At 43.4% G+C, this 19,410-nt stretch overlaps 2 protein-coding genes across 5 annotated transcripts in view; one reads left to right on the top strand and one right to left on the bottom strand.

The window, feature by feature from the left end:
- BTC (betacellulin) overlaps nt 1–19,410 on the top strand; it is a 137,935-nt gene that overhangs the window by 44,857 nt on the left and 73,668 nt on the right. The window lies entirely within an intron of this gene.
- LOC148504011 (uncharacterized) overlaps nt 1–19,410 on the bottom strand; it is a 60,463-nt gene that overhangs the window by 32,958 nt on the left and 8,095 nt on the right. For 3 of the 4 annotated variants that reach the window (XR_015869928.1, XM_088448899.1, XM_088448900.1), the window contains exons 3-6: nt 16,770–16,885; nt 12,468–12,587; nt 8,426–8,573; nt 5,795–5,952 (exon numbers count right to left, since the gene is read on the bottom strand). The gene's annotated coding sequence lies outside the window, so the exon portion shown is untranslated. The remainder of the gene's footprint in view (nt 1–5,794; nt 5,953–8,425; nt 8,574–12,467; nt 12,588–16,769; nt 16,886–19,410) is intronic. The other variant, XM_088448901.1, reaches the window with a different exon arrangement.

Genomic DNA, 19,410 nt, shown 5'->3' with positions numbered 1-19,410 from the left:
CATCGTGGAGTCCCGGGACGGAGGAGAAGGCCATCGCCAATGTGGTCGAGTAATCCAGACCCTAAGCTGTGCGAGCATTTTGAAGGGAAAGAGGATCATCCAGTGACGTATGAGTCGGTCCGAACACATTTTACGCTCGCATCTGCTAATGTATGTACGCCCCAAAAACGCCTCGCCACGCCTGCGTTTTTCCATCTCCACCCCCGTCAACACCCAAAAACGCCCTGTTCTGTCAATCACATTTGACATGTCACTTCCTGTACGCTATTTGACGAACGAGACCAAAAAAACTCGCAATCTGCCGTACGCACATGCGCAGTGTTACACCGACGCATGCGCGGTTAGTCAACATCGGAACGCAACGAGCGTACTGCTGTTTGCGAGTGGCTCTGAATGAGGGCCATTGTGCCTTATAACCAATGCAGGGAAATGATACTAATGATCCCATTTGAATGTATAGATCTCTGTTTTTTTTTATTTATATATATATATATATATATATATATATATATCAGCTTCATAATGGGCGTAAGATGCAATCAGGGAGATTGGTACTATTTCAGGGAGTCTCCCTGACAATTAGGGAGAGATGGCAGGTATGGGGTACACACCTCAAAGATAATGCCCAGATTTGGCCAATTCGGAACTACAAATAGGGCATACCGTGCTGTGTGTATGCCCAATTTACGGGGTCCCACGGTCGTATGCGATATCATGTGATTGGCGGTGCTGCACGGCCAATCACACAATATCGTATGTGAGGCTTCTATAAAAAGTGTGGAGGCCACAAATGGGAACTTTCGCCCTGAGCTCCAATGTCTAGAACCAACCTTGGCTGGACGATGTAGTGCGCCAGGTGTCACACAACGCGTAGGTCAACAGCAGTGACCCTCTACTAAGCAGTTACGATAGAGGGTATTGGGGTAGGATGCATATGATGCCACAGGATAAAGACATGCGATGTAGCAGTGCATGCGCAGAAGGCGCATGTTGGAACTCAGCCCTCCAGGGAGAGCTGCTGGGTCTCAGTGCCCGGTGGCTGCAGGACTGATAACAGAGGCAGCGCAGTGCGTGCCTTTAACAATTCACATCAGTCTCTACCCCAGTATAGCTTAAAGTTGATATTCCCTACCATATGTACATACATACACACAAGGGTTATTTTTTTGTCAGAGGTAAATTAATCTGCGAGTACATATTTGGAGTGTGGGATGAGAACTTACAAACTCCACACAGACTGTGAATTTAACTCATGACCTCAGTCCTGTGAGACAGTAATGCTAACCACTATGCCATCCATTCTACCTCTCATCACCATCAGGGCACGTACAATGAAAAAATAACTCCAGGTACACTCAACTCTGCATCATGCCCAAGCCAAAGCTGGGCACACATGGCTAAATGAGCCATTTAACGCAATATTAGCCTATGTATATGTAGTCAGTTTGTCAGAATGTCAGCAAAATATACCATGCATGCGCATATACATACTTGTTAACAAATGTATAATAATATTTGAAAATCCAAGTGTGTGTGAGGGGCTAGCATGAGGGTATTTGGCAGTTGCGGATTTTACCTAGGGCTGTAGAGCTGCAGCCCCCTGAGTAAAATATAAAAATATGCCTCCCTCAGTGAGCAAGGTGAGAGGCGTCACAAGGGGGGTGCGAACCGCACCGGGTGACGACATCCAGGGGGGTGACACCAAAATAGCAGAGCTGCTCCACCCCCAGCATGATGAGAACGGGGATGTCACTGCTCCAAAACGTAACAAAGCGGGAGGTGTGGCTTTGCGGCCCACTCCCCGGTTTGCAAAGTCTTCATACTGTAGCACCGGTTGTCACCACACATAGGCCCTCATTCAGAGGCGGTCGGAGGATGCAAGCGGTCGCTCAGAAACTTACACCCACAGCTCTAACGACTGCTAGGGTGATGGTCGCGATGATCATAGACCATCGCGACCATCGGGGCTTACGACGAGACCCTAGGGTAGGGTCTCACATGTCGTAAGCCCCGGAGAGCTTCTGGCTCTGTCAGAGCCGGAAGCTCCCCACTGACATCACTAGTGATATCAGTGGGGCCTCCCCCAAACGATGTTGATTGACAGCTCGCCTCCGTTTGGGCTGCCACCCCCCCCCCCCCGGCCAGCCTTCCAAACGGGGCGAGCTGTCAATCAACATCGACAGCTCGCCCCCTTTGGAAAAAGACCCGCTACGACCGGCGCTGTCAGTCATAGCAGGTCTCACGCATGCGCACGAAGGAGCCGGCTCCCTCGTGCGCATGCGCACTGGACAGACATCGAGGCGGCCGTGCGGTCGTAGACTGTACGACCACCTCTGAATGAAGCCCTTAGTAACACCACTGAGACAGTTTTTTCTGTGAACTCTGCTTCACTAGCAGTGGCGTCTCATTGGAATAACTATCTGCTAATCACACACAGGACAGGCCGTCCCAGAGGAGGTGTTTTCTCTCCCTAGGATTACCAGTCCAGACCATGATTAGCAGAGAGAGCTTCCAATGATAGGCACTGCCCTGCCTTGCCGTCAGTCCTAGCCGGCTTTTATGGGCTGCAGCCAATGCAGTCCCTAGAAGCTGATGTTTGTGCGCATGTCCCGGTGCCTGTCAGATCCACTGCACATGCAAAATGGACCTGGCAGACACCAGAGAGTCAGACAGAACACCGGGACTGATGGAACGCTGACTGACAACCTCCCTCATCAAAACAGGGTAAGTTGTGCCATTGCAGACTATAGTTTCTTGTTAAATAGCAGCAATAATGGATTTTTAATAATCAATGCATACAGTGTATGAGGTTGACGACCTGAGGTACTTATGCTCCCAGGGGTACTCGATGTGATGTTCAGGGGGGAATGTAGTTATTAGGTCGACCAGTAACAATGTTGATGTTCATCATGTTGACACCACAATGAAATCAATTATGATGCCAACTTTGTTAAAATGTCGACATGCAACATGTCGATATGTTCATAATGTCAGCATGTGAAATGCCGACATTGTCAGGGTCTCGACATTAATGTTAGACTGCAGGGCAGGAGAGTTAGGCACTAGGGGGAGGTTAAGGTTAGACTACCGAGGGTCAGGCTGTGGTTAGGCACTAGAGGGAGGGTTCGGTGTTAGGCATAGAGCAGTTATACTCCCTGGAACTGCTTCATCCAATACCTCCGTCGGAACCTCCAAGACCCAGAAGCAGGTAAGTTGCTGCAGCCATAGGGAGCAAGGTAAGATTTCTTGAAAAATCTATCATTCTATCTAACTAGCTGGGATTGGATGTAGTTAACAGACCGGCAAATGGCATGTCGCCGGTCTGAATCCTGACGGTAGAAGCCCAACACTGGGCTTAAGATAGGCGTCGAAATACCGATGCCCATCTTAATCCTGACGCCGGAACACAGACAGATGCCAACCCGAACGAGGTAAGTCGGGGCGTGTTAGCTGTAGGTCGAGGGGGGGGAGGTTTAGGCAGCATGGCGAGGTTAGCGTTAGTTTTTGGGGGGTTAGGGTTAGGCATTCCTGAGGGTGCATTAGGGTCAGGCACCATGGGGGTGGGGGTTAGGCACGAAGGGGGGAGACTTAGGTTTAGGCACTAGCGGGGAGAGTTAGGGGTGAGGTGGGTTAGGGTTAGACTACAAGAAGGAAGGGTTGGGGTTAGGGGGAAGAGGGGGAGTAAGTGTACTTACGTGACCCCTGTTGGGATACCGATCATTGGGATGCCACTGTCTGTATTTTGACAAGAGGCATCCTGACTGCCGGTATTACATACCCATCCCGCTGGGATACCCAGCATTGGCCAGGTTGAAGACTAGGCCCTAAAGTACACCTGCAGCCTTCAATTTTTTAAATTGTCCTCGCCCATAACCTGGATAACTATGCAAATTAGGAGTAAATGACAGTGCAGACAGGCGCATTCTCATACTGGTTGGAATGAGGTATATCAGGAACAGACTGACTTACAGAACAGAAATCAGTATAGCTTCCAAAATCACTTCAGTTTCAGAAAGCAGAGGGGGTGATTCGGCTGCGGAAGGATATGCTATCGTAGCTACTAACATGAATCAGGCCTTTAGTCTGAAGCCGGACACATTGCCCCACAATGCCGTTTCTGTTGCTGCTCTTCCAGCACTCTGATCCCATACTCTGTCCCAGCGTCGACTGACATCACACTGTGCCAGAAATGAAGTGCCAGTTATTATATAGTTGGAGCATAGCTTAAATGAGGTCATCACGTACATTTGCTTGATGACCTAATAGTGGCTGTAACTGGCCAATAATTACTATTGATAGATCTTTTTTGTAACATATAGGAAGTACTAGGCATTAGGACAATGATGGATACTTGCATAGAGGTCTTACCCCCCACATTACAATGCTGGCAATCGTGGCAGTGCCATAAGTAGCCGACACTGCGCCCTGTGCTGGCCACGCCCTGACCAAATTACATTATAACGTCACACCCAATGTGCATGGTCGCCAGTGTCGGGAAGTAAGCATTGCCCGGAGCATTTTGAGGATACTCTGGAAGGCTGTACAGGCTGTAGTGTGCATCTCCGGAGCGTCCACAGGATACTCTGGATGGCACTGTAGCAATGATCATGGCTGCAGGGTGCCGTCCCAGGCACAAACACGGTGATGTGATCGCATCATCACATCCTTAGTGCTACACACTTGGCCACAACATGCCCCCCATCATATCATTTATTTGTAAGACTCCATTTTTACTTCATTTACAGTATTTTACGGCAGTGAATATGTATGCAAAATACAGGAATGTTTGTAACAATGTTATTGATATTGAAAATCTATATAATAAGTGTGTGTGTGTATGTGTGTGTGTCTGTTTGTTCTTTATGCATGGCCAGAGTTTTGTACCTAGCTCCCCCAAATTTGGCATGGTGGTGTAGTTTGAACAGGATTAGGTTTTTGCCTTGGTTTTAACTTCATCAGAAAAGGAAAAGTAACCTTAGGTGCTATGGAACAAATATGCAAATATCAATATCCTCAAGGAATAAACATACACACAATTGGGAAAGATACGCCAAGCTGCTGTACTACAAGTTGCCAACAAAAAACAAAAATAATCTAAGAGAAACAGCACTAAGGAGTATCTAATTGTCCCTTGAAATATGGATAGGTGCCCAATAATAAATATATATAAATGGGATGCAAATGTGCCAATTAAACAGTTTATTAAAACAATAATAATATAGATAAATAAACATAAAAATAAATGAAACGATACGATACATATACCAGAATCCAATATGCAATAATATGTTGTCTTTCAGTGTGGTGTATATTAACCACAAACTTCAAACCACAATAATAAAATAAATTGATAAATATTGAACAATAAAATAACTAATAACGTCCTGGGATACAGTAGCAACAATGTGTCAACAGAATAAAACACAATCCAATAAAATAAAATCCAAGTGGAATTGGATTGTGTTTTATTCTATTGCCAAGTACGGATGTGTCTTATACTGTTTTCAAAATTTTTGATTATCACATTTTTTTTTATATTTTAAAGTCTTGAAATATTCCTTTTTACCCATATCTGGAGTGAAAAGTATCTCTGGGGATACACATACCAACGAATACAAAGAAACCATTATGTGTATGAAAAAACTTCACTTTATGTAAGCATTGTATTATTATTGCACAAGTGGTGTCTATGGGATCCAGAGGCTAACATGGACCATATTTAAAAAAACCTTTATACGTTTTCTACCTTTCTTCTATATGTAAGCACTCATGTGAGCACTTGCTTATATCTTACCTCATACATCACAGGGTGATCATTCTTAATAATTAGATGAAGCACCTTTCATTTAGTGGTGTTATGTTCTCCCTGGACTTTGCAGATTTGCTTGAATTCCAGCGGAGATTCCCCTTTTTGTTTCTTTCTCCCCCTTGTTTGATTCACCTGGAGAGAAACTTTAAGGAAAACTGAACTGACTTTTTAAGAAAAGAACTAGAGGATTTGTCTGTATAAACAGTATATGGTTTTATATTTTATTGTTTAATCTTCTATTGTACATTCTAATCTTCCTAACAAGAGAGCAGAGATTATATTGTATGTTATATATGTGTATCCACCAGGTTAGGTAACTCCTGGCAATTTTCTCTTGCCACCATTTTGTCTGCACAAGGAATCCAAACTTTGTTTTTACATGTTAGCAGCTGCGATAGCACATCCGTCCGCAGCTGAATCACCCCCTCTGCTCTGCAGTGATTTCTGAAACTGAAGTGATGTTGGAAGCTATACTGATTTCTGTTCTGTAAATCAGTGTGCTGCTGATATACCCCATTCCAAACGGAATGAGAATACGCCTGCCTGCACTGTCATTTACTCCTAATGTGCATAATAATCCAGGTTATAGGCTAGGACAATGTAAAAAAATAAAGGCTGCAGGTGTACTTCAGGGTCCAGTCTTCAACCCGGGCAACGCTAGGTATCCCAGCTAGTACAAAATATTTTTTGTGTCTCTCAACAGTTTACTAAAACTTGTTAACTTAATTTCCCACCCCTGCCTTAAGGAGCCCATGCAATTCCCCATTCTGCTGAGGATATTCAACATGTTGAAAAATCTCGATTCCCCTGATCCTGACCCGAAAATGGTCGGAATCGGTGAGTCAGTGATTGTTTTACTGTTAAATTTCCCTGATCCGCCAATCATCAATGATTGGGTCTGATCAGCAGAATGGGGAATCGGGGCCATTGATAATTGGGCCCCTTTAGATGTTTGTTTTATCTTGATAGTCGTCTTGCCTCTGTTGTGATACCAAATGCTAAGAGGAGTGTATAGAGTTCACTGTAATGATCTGTTTATTGTATACCACTTATTAGAATGCTCTGTATTGTATATTGTTCACTAGAATGTACTTTGTTATTGTATATACTGTAGGTCACTAGAATGCTCACTGTATTGTTTATCATTCACTAGTATGCTCTCTTTGCTGCATATTAGTCACTAGAATCCTCTGCTTTGAACCAATGTCACTAGAATCATTTTTGCTTTGTCAGATGGTGCTGGCATATGTTTTATTTGTTTAGAACTTTTTAACAGAACAGTTTTTCTAACATTTCATTGGATGTATAAACCACGCCCACATTAAGCAAACCATGCCTGCATGTTTTTTATCACACCAATTTTTCTGTTGCACCGTGCGGGTAGAAAAGACGGGCCACCTGTGATTGCCCCCCAGGCTTAAAGTTGCCAGCCAGCCTCTGGCCTTCTCATTTCTCTTTGATTGCCACCCTTGTTACTCTTGATTGCCAACTTCAGACTTCATTGTCCCCTCGTATATCATATATTGGTACTCTTGTTGATCTTGTTTACTAGCCTCAGATCTGTTCAACTGCCCCCATCATATCTCTTTTATTGCCATCCTTGTTAGGCCATTCTGCTGCTGCTCCACTGTAAATTTTTCTTCAATGTTGCTCAGACAGAAAGAGAGGAAATGTGAACTCACTTCCTTTCTGAGCAGAACCTCAGCCTGAGGCTAAGAACGTTCTCTGGGGCTGCAGTAACCAAGGAGGGCAGCTTGCATCCCATGGGCTGCCCAGTGAGACATACTTTCCTACTTTTGAAAAAGCATTTCAGGGAGATTGTGAGAGCAGCACCTATGAGCGCGTGTTACAGTGGGCGTGTACTGATAAATCTGAGAGGCATGTCCTAAACTTGACTTACATCCAAATGTAAACCAGCCCAAAAGCAGTTAGTAAGATCTGTTTGTTGATGAAAACGCACTAATACTTTTACGAAATTCATAGGGATCATTGTGCCTTATAATAACCAATGCAAGGAAATTACACTAATGATCCCATTGGAATGTATATATCTCTGTTTTTTAATATAACAGCTTCATAATGGGGGTAAGGATGAAATGAGGGAGATTGCTGGACTCTTCAGGGAGACAGGGAGATTGCTGCTATTTCAGGGAGTCTCCCTGACAATGAGGGAGAGTTGGCAAGTATGCAGTGAGTGCCACTTCTATAGATGCTTCTTAGCACAGCTATATATTTTTAACAATAAGAACAATGGTTCCCCAAACATTAATGCTTACTACTTGTGTAAAATTACTGTAGTACAGTAGAGCGTGAAAGATTTATTAAAGAGTTGTCTGACATGTCACTGAACAATAAATTAACAGGCATTGGCTGTTTTCATAGAATCTAGCTAATAATTTGGGGTGTAGGCAAAGGTTGACAATGCTGACACTCAAAATGTCAACACCACAGTGTTGACAGTTATGATGTTGACTTTGGTAAAATGTCGTCAGACAACCTTTCAGGTGAAATGGCAACGTTGTCAGAATATTAGGGTTAGGCTGTAGGGGGGAGATTAGGGTTAGGCACTAGAGGGACAGGTAGGGGCAGGGGTTAGTGATAGGGAAAAGTACTCACCCAAATGTCGGAGGATCAGAGGTCTGACCCGGAAGTCAGTCACATGACTGTGGGAACCCGTAAGACGCTGCTGGAGCCTCTGCAGCCCCCAGGAGTAGGTAAGTCACCGCTGGGCCACCAGGGACGATATGTCGGCATTTCATTACTTCTAGAGGGGGGAAATGTATTGAATTGGCACAGAAGAGGTAATTGCCTATTGAGATTAAATGTAAAACCAACCCAATTCGTTCATCGATGAAATTCCCAGGAATATATTATCTGCATATGGTTGGTGGTTCAGCAAGGGACAGTACAGTATGCTTGAAAAAAAATTAATGTTGAACCATAAAGGATGGTTCAGCAAAGGAAAAGTTCCCTTTTGTGTGCACTCTTCTTTGTAAATAAATTATCATAAAACTTATTTTTTTAGAAAATTTATATATAAATAAAAGTTAAGTGGAGTTTAGGACATAACATACTGTACATGTAATGTGTCGCACATTAATGTAACCTAGGTAATCCCTTAAGAAAGTAGAACAGTAATCAGGATAATACCTGTGAAAAAAATACACCTAAATCAGGTGCTCAGTTATTATAGAGAAATCCTGCTAATACAAATTCTGTGAATGAGGACCTTAGTGGTCCCAGTTCTTAGGACCAGGATAATAAAGAACAATAAGTGAAATATCTCATTACAACAAATACCTCCAGAGAAAATTAGATCAGTGAATAATTTATCACAAGGGAAAAAAACATAGGACCTGATTCAGACCCGCTCGTTAGGCTGCGTTCGCTCGTAGCCAGATGATTTTCGCATGCGTACGCATCGCAGTGCGCGTGTTTGAACCGCTGCAAGAGATCGGGAAGCTTATGTTCGCTGCTCATAGGCTGCCCAGCAGAGTGAGTGACAGGAGAAGCCGTTTGCGGGTGGTGACAGGGGTGGCTGCTAGAAACGGGGGTGAGTGGAGGTGCGAAAGCAGTCATGCCTGAGCATCTCAACGCCGTTTCAGAGGCGTGCATAATTAAGAGGCAGAGTCATAGTACACGTCATCTGGCTGGTTTTACACTGAAGTGCTCGCTGTGCTTACGGTAGGGTATGGTCAGCCACAAGCGTTGTGATCGCAACCGATTGTACTCGATGTACCGATGGTTGCATACACTTCCTGGAGATGATGTGCGCAAGTGGGCATCTTAAGACAGGCTGGTGGGCGTCTGCATACACAGAGCGATAAACACGCCAAGACATAGTGGGCGTGCTAATGCCTTGCCGTGCAATCGCCTGCCTTCCCAAATTTGCGTATGCATCATGCGAGCAAACGCATCTAGCGAGCGGGTCTGAATCGAGCCCTTAAGCTGCATACACACACAACGATTTTTTGAACGATTATCGTTGAACGATATCGTTTAACGATAATCATTTGAAAAAATCATTCACTTTCTGAGTCAAACGATGAACGATTATCGTTCATGCGCGTTCACGTTTGTAGTTTGTAGTTCAGTCAGACTTGTAAACTCAACGATTTTCATTAAGGGAATATGCAAAAATCGTCTGTAATTCAAAAAAATTGTTCATTACACTTTAAAAAATCTGACAGATAATCTGACAGAAAATCGTTCATAAAATCGTTGGTAACAAAATCGTTGTGTGTGTATGCACCTATAATCTTAAAAATTCTTCACAAATCAATCAATTTATCATAAATTAATATATTGAGAGCAATTCATGTCTGAAGTAAGTTGTCCACTGCAGCCAGGGATTTATCACAGTAATTCCAAGCACATCCCAAATTTATGCCACATATATCAGTAATTTTAAATAATATTTCCAGCAACTCCTTCATAGTCCATTAAGACATGCCACCATATGCATCTGGGTTAATCTAGTGTTTCATTGGGATACATTGTTATAGTAGACAAAATTCCCTTCAATAGAATAATCCTGCATGACATCAGCTGCTATAGTCTTTAAATAACAGCGGATAAATTGGAGAGTGTCTTCCCAATGTAAATGTTTCATGTCTTTCTGTATTTAGCATAATGCCTTCCCAAATAAGTCCAGCATAATTTCTTAATCACAGCTAAACATAACATATTAACCATGCAAAATATATAGCCATATAGTGCACAATAGATCTATTCAATTATTGGTACCTGAAATACATGTATATCGCCTAGATAAATCACTTGGATCGTGTGTGATGCAGGAGGAGAGGTTTGAGATAAAGAAAGTAGTATCCTGCACTTAATGAGGGGAAGCAGTTCTATGTTTGATCTGTTTACCTAGAGGTATTGAACATAGCAATGAGAGAGTGATCCCCCCCCCCGACTCACAGGGAAGATCTAAGACCACTCCATTCTTAAATATAGACAAATATCTGATTGCATCTCCACTGTGACATGAAAAGATTTCCGGTGATCAATGAATCCAGGCTTCCACATTGAGGTACAATATCACTCAATTTGCATGAACCAGGGGCCATAAACCTTAAGACACTTCCCTGCTATATAAAGTTAAACTTACCTCTGTACCTAAACTTACTTTATCACTGATTCTACTTATTTAAGAGTCTATGGCAGTGTTTCCTAACCTTGGTACTCAAGGCACACTAATACCCCTTTTACACCGGAGCTAAAACCCGGGTTTTTGAAGGGTTAACCCGGGCAGCTCCCTGGTGTAAAAGGGCAGAGGGTTGGATCGCCGGGTCGAGTGACCCGGCAATCCAACCCAGGTAACTAGCAGGGTTTAACACGGGCGTAGCCCGTGAAACCCTGCTATGGGAACAGCGCACTCTGGGTCACGATGACCTGGAGTGCGCTGCTAGCCGGCCGATTGGTCCGGCTTCAGTGGCGCTTGGAGATGACGTCATCTCCAAGCGTCCACTTTCACTCCGCAAAAGCCGGGTCTATGCAGACCCGACTGCGGTGTGAGCGGCGCTGACTCGGGAATATCCCGAGTCATCGCCGGCAAAATTCCGGGTCTGATCCGGATAGGAACTTTGTTCCAACTCCGGGTCAGACCCGGAATTTAGGTGGAAAAGGGGTATTACAGTCCAGGTTTAAGGATATCCAAGCACTTAATTAAGTAATCTATGCTCTTGTATGGCTAGCCTCAAAACCTGGACTAGTAGTGTGCCTTGAAGATCGAGGTTGTGATACACTGGTTTATGACAGCGGGGTCTAAACCCTAAAATTAATCACCGGTGGAAAATAAGGCATTGGCTCTTTCCTATGACCAGCAATAGGGACAGCTAAGCCTCTCAGCTTTGCTGGATCCTTGCCAGGTCAAACGACAGTGCTCATGCATTGGATGGATGTCTGCTACACGCATTTCAATGGACGTCTGTCATGCATGCGCATTTTGCGGACATCTGCTGTGTTTGTCATTTTGCCTTTAATCAGGAAAGTCCTGATAAAGAGAACACTGCTGTGAATCAGAAGGAGGGTAAGTAATGATGAATACAGGCAGTATCCATTTATATCACAACTTAAGTCTCCGGGGGGGTGCCTAACCATAACCTCCCCCCGGGGGTGCCTAACCCTAACTCCCCCTTCCCCTAGCCTAAACCTAACCCTCTCGGGGGTGTGCCTAACCCTAAGTCCCCCCGGGAGCCCTAAAACCTAACTCTCCCCGCGCGGCTGTCCGTGCCCGGCTTACCTTCATTCGGTATGCCGGGTGTTGGGCTCCCGGCGTAGAAAACCCAACGCCTGTCATTAGCACCTTGCTGGGATTTGACAGTCGGGCAGCCAGCAGTCGGCATTTAGACCGTCAGCTTCCTGACTACATCCCACTTGCGCACGCTCATTCTTTTTGGGTTTGTTTTTGTTGCTGCATCTATATAGTTTGTGTGAGTTATTTTTCATACGAAGGGCAACAAATAATTAAACACTGTAAACTACAGTTGAAACTGTATAAAGCATGTAACATTGTTGTATTGCAGGCATGCCTCAGGCCATTATGCTAAATATTTGTAAAGTCCTAGACATTAGGCGTTGGCTTACAGTCTTGCAACACTGCCAAATATTCACAAAAGTCTAAATTGGTGAGTGAAAAAAAAGACTCAACTGCATTGGAATAGCTGTATGTGCTGGCATCATTTATACAGCAGTGTAACCTGATGCCATCTCACATGCAGACTGTACAAAGGTGATTTCCCTATGGCCCATGACAGGCATCCACAGCCACCTGTAAAGAGAATGTAAATTAAGTTACAATGATATTTTTACTGAAAACAAATCTGGAATTACAAATCTGTGTATGTGACAAATACATCACTGTTAAATTAGCTGCCATCACTTCACAAATCTCTTTTCATAACAAATTGCGTCAATCTCAGCACATAATCATATCTTAACATTTTCCTAAATAACTTTCAGGACTTTTTGTAATCATTATGACCCGACTTAGTAGAAATCCCATTGATATTTATATGGTGCAGATGGTTAGATTTGGCAGTGGAAAGGATAGAACCTTGTAAAGCACTGGGCTTAAATCATGGGTGTGACCCTTCCCCAATCACCATTTTTAGCTCCATCTCTTTTTTTTATTACTATACCATTGGTATAGAATGTTGTTTTTTATTAAAGTGTATACCCCTTGGATCACATTGATTACATAGCTGGAATATTGTTGAAATAAAAAATATAAATGGACATGCATTCAAAGCTAGGTTAAAATGTTATCTCTAAAGGACATAGCCATTGTCAATAATTGTCATAAGATTTTATCATCTCAGCTGATACATTAAGTATGTGCTAACAAAGACATATGGGGGTGAAAGTCGCACCAGACTGATATAAGAGACCTACTTACAAGTCCCGCAGGACCTGAAGTACATACAAATAATCTTATACCAACTACATTAATTTAGCCTCCACTCTGTGGGCCAATTTTACAGGTTGGTGGTGCTCCCCAAAGTCAGGAAAGGAACAATAAAAGACCAAAGAAGAAAGAAGACTTTTTGTTGGGGGCACTCATTTAGAAATAAAGATGGTTAAAATATAACTTTTAATATAGTATTACTAAAATAGGGTAAATTATACAAATGGACATACATACATACAACATATACCTAATATTTAACCCTTATGGTTAAGGGAGCCAGCTCATATAGGGAAAAAAAATTACCCTCTTATAGATTCAAAAAGCTTAATTAAGCGACATGAAAATAGAGTAATCCCTCTGTGCTATTAAATAACGCGCCACTGAGATAGCAATAATTTTGTCTGACAAGACTAATACCACACCACAAGCAGCAGCAAGTGATAAATGTCACTCACGGTTCAGTAATATATATCAGGAGATGTAATACGTCTAAACAACAGATTGTAACTATCTCAAATCAAGCTCCGATCACAGAGCATACGTGCACATAATTGAGATATACATACACACACAGCTGTGCATCACATATACAATGAGTCACTATTCCTGACATGTGAATAGTTGTTAGGAAAAATTCCTGCGCACACGGCTGCAGCAAGTTCTACCACTGTCACAGAACATGAGCAGTTTAAATCAAATGTACAGGAGAACATAACAATTGGAATAAGAACAAGAACATGGCTGTATGAAATCATATATATACAGAGTTATAAAAAATGAGGCAGGTCACTGTGGTAGTTAAACTGATAATTTATAACCAGATCACACCACTGCTGTGGGTTATAATTACTCCTTCCAATAATGTTTAAGAAGGAAACATTCCCCACTGTCCTGTTAACACATCTGTATATCATATATGTGATAATCCCAATTAATGTACCATGATAGACAATCTATAATTGTCCATATCCACTTTGCCCAAATGCTATCCTAAATATAGTACACTGATAATGCTGTTGTGAGGTGAATATGTCGTCAGACAGCAGATGACAGCGTGCTCTAACTTAGAGAATGGGGCATACAGTGAGTGTGTCTGCACGACTGTATTACTTATCTTGATGCAGATTGCATGAGGAAATCCTAAAGTGTGCTGCTACTCCATGGGGGAGAGGTGACTGTACGCGCGCACAGAGGGCACAGGCTTGGAGGAGACGGCAGCGCAGTGGGATTCTCCTTCCACGCGGCTTCCCCTGGGGGATACCTGGCCGTCTCATGCAGATTTGGCGGCAGCTGCGGGGATATCCTATCACGCTGTCACACGGGCTGGTGCCTCTCTGCTTCAACAGCCTGCCTTGACTCGATTAAGATGACGTACGTTTCGCCGGGGGCGGGGCTTGATCACATGTGATCAAGCCCCGCCCCCGGCGAAACGTACGTCATCTTAATCGAGTCAAGGCAGGCTGTTGGAGCAGATCAAGCCCCGCCCCCGGCGAAACGTACGTCATCTTAATCGAGTCAAGGCAGGCTGTTGGAGCAGAGAGGCACCAGCCCGTGTGACAGCGTGATAGGATATCCCCGCAGCTGCCGCCAAATCTGCATGAGACGGCCAGGTATCCCCCAGGGGAAGCCGTGTGGAAGGAGAATCCCACTGCCGCTGCCGTCTCCTCCAAGCCTGTGCCCTCTGTGCGCGCGTACAGTCACCTCTCCCCCATGGAGTAGCAGCACACTTTAGGATTTCCTCATGCAATCTGCATCAAGATAAGTAATACAGTCGTGCAGACACACTCACTGTATGCCCCATTCTCTAAGTTAGAGCACGCTGTCATCTGCTGTCTGACGACATATTCACCTCACAACAGCATTATCAGTGTACTATATTTAGGATAGCATTTGGGCAAAGTGGATATGGACAATTATAGATTGTCTATCATGGTACATTAATTGGGATTATCACATATATGATATACAGATGTGTTAACAGGACAGTGGGGAATGTTTCCTTCTTAAACATTATTGGAAGGAGTAATTATAACCCACAGCAGTGGTGTGATCTGGTTATAAATTATCAGTTTATCTACCACAGTGACCTGCCTCATTTTTTATAACTCTGTATATATATGATTTCATACAGCCATGTTCTTGTTCTTATTCCAATTGTTATGTTCTCCTGTACATTTGATTTAAACTGCTCATGTTCTGTGACAGTGGTAGAACTTGCTGCAGCCGTGTGCGCAGGAATTTTTCCTAACAACTATTCACATGTCAGGAATAGTGACTCATTGTATATGTGATGCACAGCTGTGTGTGTATGTATATCTCAATTATGTGCACGTATGCTCTGTGATCGGAGCTTGATTTGAGATAGTTACAATCTGTTGTTTAGACGTATTACATCTCCTGATATATATTACTGAACCGTGAGTGACATTTATCACTTGCTGCTGCTTGTGGTGTGGTATTATTCTTGTCAGACAAAATTATTGCTATCTCAGTGGCGCGTTATTTAATAGCACAGAGGGATTACTCTATTTTCATGTCGCTTAATTAAGCTTTTTGAATCTATAAGAGGGTAATTTTTTTGCCCTATATGAGCTGGCTCCCTTAACCATAAGGGTTAAATATTAGGTATATGTTGTATGTATGTATGTCCGTTTGTATAATTTACCCTATTTTAGTAATACTATATTAAAAGTTATATTTTAACCATCTTTATTTCTAAATGAGTGCCCCCAACAAAAAGTTTTCTTTCTTCTTTGGTCTTACATTAAGTATGTGTTCAGAAGATTCTACTGTCTCTTCCAGCTCTGCCTCTACATTCTTTCATATACAGATTCCTTAAGCCTTAACTATTCTCTCCATGACACGGTTATCCTCATGCCCTTTGTTGTTGGTGTATTGTAAGTGGCTGTCATAGATGCATTGTGATTTGCTGCTAATGTACTAATGACAATATAATAAAAATACCCAAATGTGCCATTTTTATTTTATATGTCAAACATTAAGAAGCAATACTACACTAAAGTGTCAAAAGTCATGGGAATGCAGTATTTAAAGGTAATGGTAGGTGGCTTCACTGTACTGTGACATCTTGGAAATCCCCAGACCTGCATCAGTTGTAATCTGACATCTTGTCAGTCAGTTTAAACACTGACTAAGCTGCTCATGGCAAGGCTACGTGAGTTATCGGATTTCAAACGGGGCATGATAGTTAATTCACAATGGATGGGACATTCCATTTCCAAAGTTCCGACATTCAACATCTTTGGTGTCACATGTTTATTGGGAATACCTCATGGAAGGCATTGCCACCCACCGTTGACGGCATAGTGGCCGACCATGAGTGCTTAATGATCGTGATGGGCAGAATTGTCCATGGTAACAGACAGGCGACACTGGCTCAAATCACATCCATATTCAATGCAGGAGGTACAGACTCATGTCCAGCAGGTAAGCGCAGCATTGTATAGCTTACATGGGATATGGAAGCAGAAGACCCACCAGTTTGCCCCTGTTAACACTACAACAATGGACACAGCATTTTACCTGGGCTTGTAACTTTGCTAATTGGACCCTGGAGGACTGGCAACATGTGGCGTGGTCCGGTGAGTCACGATTCCAGTTGTTTCACGCTAATGGTAGTTTTCAGTGTGGCACAGACCCTATGAGACAATGGATCCTAGATGTAAACAAGGCGCCGTGCAGGCTGTTAGTGGTTCCATAATGGTGTGGGGTGTGTTCACCTGGCATGGCTAGGGTTCGCTGGTCCATCTGACCATGTCATTGACCAGTAACCGCTACATTGCATTGCTTGCTGACCATTTACAGCCCTTCATGTACTTCATGTAACCCCACAACAATGGAACTTTCCAGCAGGATAATGCACCGTGTCATCGGTCCCAAGTTGGTCAGAATTGGTTTGAGTAACTTTCTGGAGAGCTCCGACGAATGGTGTGGCCACCACGTTTGCCCGACATGAACCCAATCGAGTATTTATGGGAAGTGGTGCATTTACACCCACGATCCTGCACCTACAAATATCTGTGGGAAGCTATCCAGATGACATGGGTCAACAGAGGTTTTCTTTCAACTTGTGCAATCGATGCAACGTCGAGTTGCTTTGCTTATCTGGGCTAGAGGGGGTCCTACACGATACTAGGCATCAAGCCCATGACCTTTGTCTTTAAGTCAAAAAGCAAAATGACACAACTTTTAGCCAGAAAATTACATACGTTTTAGCCAATAACTAAAACTTAAAATGATAAGACAATTTTTTTATTCAGTCTTCTTGCTAAGCTCTTTTGTGACTCCCTGTAAGGATCATCCAATATATATATAAAGTGGGTTGGGTATGAGATCCCGGCGGTCGGGATGCCGCTTGTCAGAACACCGACATCCCGACAGTCAGAATCCTGACACCCATAAGGAAAGCGGGTAAGACTAACCTTTACCCCTAACCCTCCTAAACCTAACCTCCCCCTCCCTGCACCCTAAACCTAACACTCCCCCCTATTACCTAAACCTAACCCCCCCTAGTGCCTAAACCTAACCTTCCCCTCCCTGTACCCTAAACCTAGCTCTCCCCCCTAATGCCTAACCCTAACCCTCCCCCGAATGCCTAACTCTGCACCCTTACCCTCCCCCTAATGGCCGATACTTACCTTTGGGATGCCGGCGGTCGGGATTATGGTGCTGGGATCCCGATGCTGTCAGGATTTTGGCTCCGATATTTCACCCTTCGGCATCTCGCACTCCGGGATGCTGACTGCATTCCATATAAAGCTATCTAACTCAGAACTTCGGCTTCTCAAGTTACCTCGTTCTACTCTGTAGTCCAGATTGAGTAAAATAGAGAATCTTCATCAGTCCAAGAGGTTCTTAACAATTAATATTCATATAATATTATCTGTGCCGGTGTCCCTGCTTGTATTTGTTAATTGCCCCAATGATTCATTTCTTTTTGCAGCAATATGTGGCAATAAGAAATTGTAATTATTGGGTCACATTTGCGGATAAAATAAATATGCCCCTACAAAACTGACTGTTAAACTGGCCACGCATCTAAAGATTATCTGTCCAACCGTCCAACTAGTTGATTGGTTGGAATGAAAATCTGGTAACGTATAGGAGTAAATAATGATCAGCAATTTGCTCCTATATACCAGAAAACAGATGAAAATTGACGTTCAGACAAGTTTGAACAAATTGTTTAGATCAAACATTTAACAAACAACAGTTTTTGGCCATTTTCCGGCGTTTGGGAGCAAATTGCTGATTGTTATTTGCTTTCATATCTTACCAGATCTCCATTCCAACCAATCAACTAGTTGGCTGGTTGGACAGAAAATCTTTAGATGTGTGGCCAGCTTAAGTCAACTGTATCTGGTTTGTTTCCATCATGTAATATATAACAAAAATCCCAGAGGGTATTCACACCTTTCAACATTGATGTTCTGGATGTATTCAAAACTTCATGAAAAATACAACATCCATTTCCGTGGCACAATTTAAACTTTGTGTTACCCCATACTTGCTTACTTTTGAAAAAGCATTTCAGGGAGATTGTAATAGTAACACCTATGAGCGCGGCGTTAAAGTGGGCGTGTACTGCTATATCTGGTAGGCGTGTCATAGTAGTTACTTACATCCATATGTAAATGAGCCCCAAATCAGTTAGTAAAATTTATTTTTTGATGGAAAACGCACTGATACTATTCAGAAAATGTATTTATAGCCATAGGGATCATTGTACCTTATAACCAATGCAGGAAATTACATACCTCCCAACTGTCCCGCATCCAGCAGGACAGTCACGTTTTTCTGGGACTGTACCGCTGTCCCACCCGCGGTGGGAGGGAAGTTGGGGGAAAGCACAAACCGCTGCATAGCAGAGCAGCGGGTGTGCAGGAGGAGAACCGATGCCGTGCGCATGCGTGCGGCATCTGTTCTCATGTGTGCGGACTGCCTGGGGGCTGCCCAGCATCTCGGAGAGTGCTGGACTCTCCCCCAAAGTGACGAAAACGGGGGAAGCCACGAGGCTCCGCCCCGTTTTCCATTGACTCCATCCCCTTTTCGGCCTCCGGCGCGCGACCTGTCCCTCCTTGTGAGCTACAAATGTTGGGAGGGATGAAATTATACTAATGATCCCATTTAAAATGTATATGTATTTGCTTTTTTAATGTATAAT

This window comes from Taudactylus pleione, unplaced genomic scaffold (genome assembly GCF_031769625.1).
Source record: "Taudactylus pleione unplaced genomic scaffold, aTauple2 ptg000471l, whole genome shotgun sequence".
In the NCBI taxonomy this organism is placed as follows: domain Eukaryota; kingdom Metazoa; phylum Chordata; class Amphibia; order Anura; family Myobatrachidae; genus Taudactylus; species Taudactylus pleione.
The sequence above is the reverse complement of the archived record's forward strand: the minus strand, read 5'-3'. Positions and strand labels throughout refer to the sequence as shown.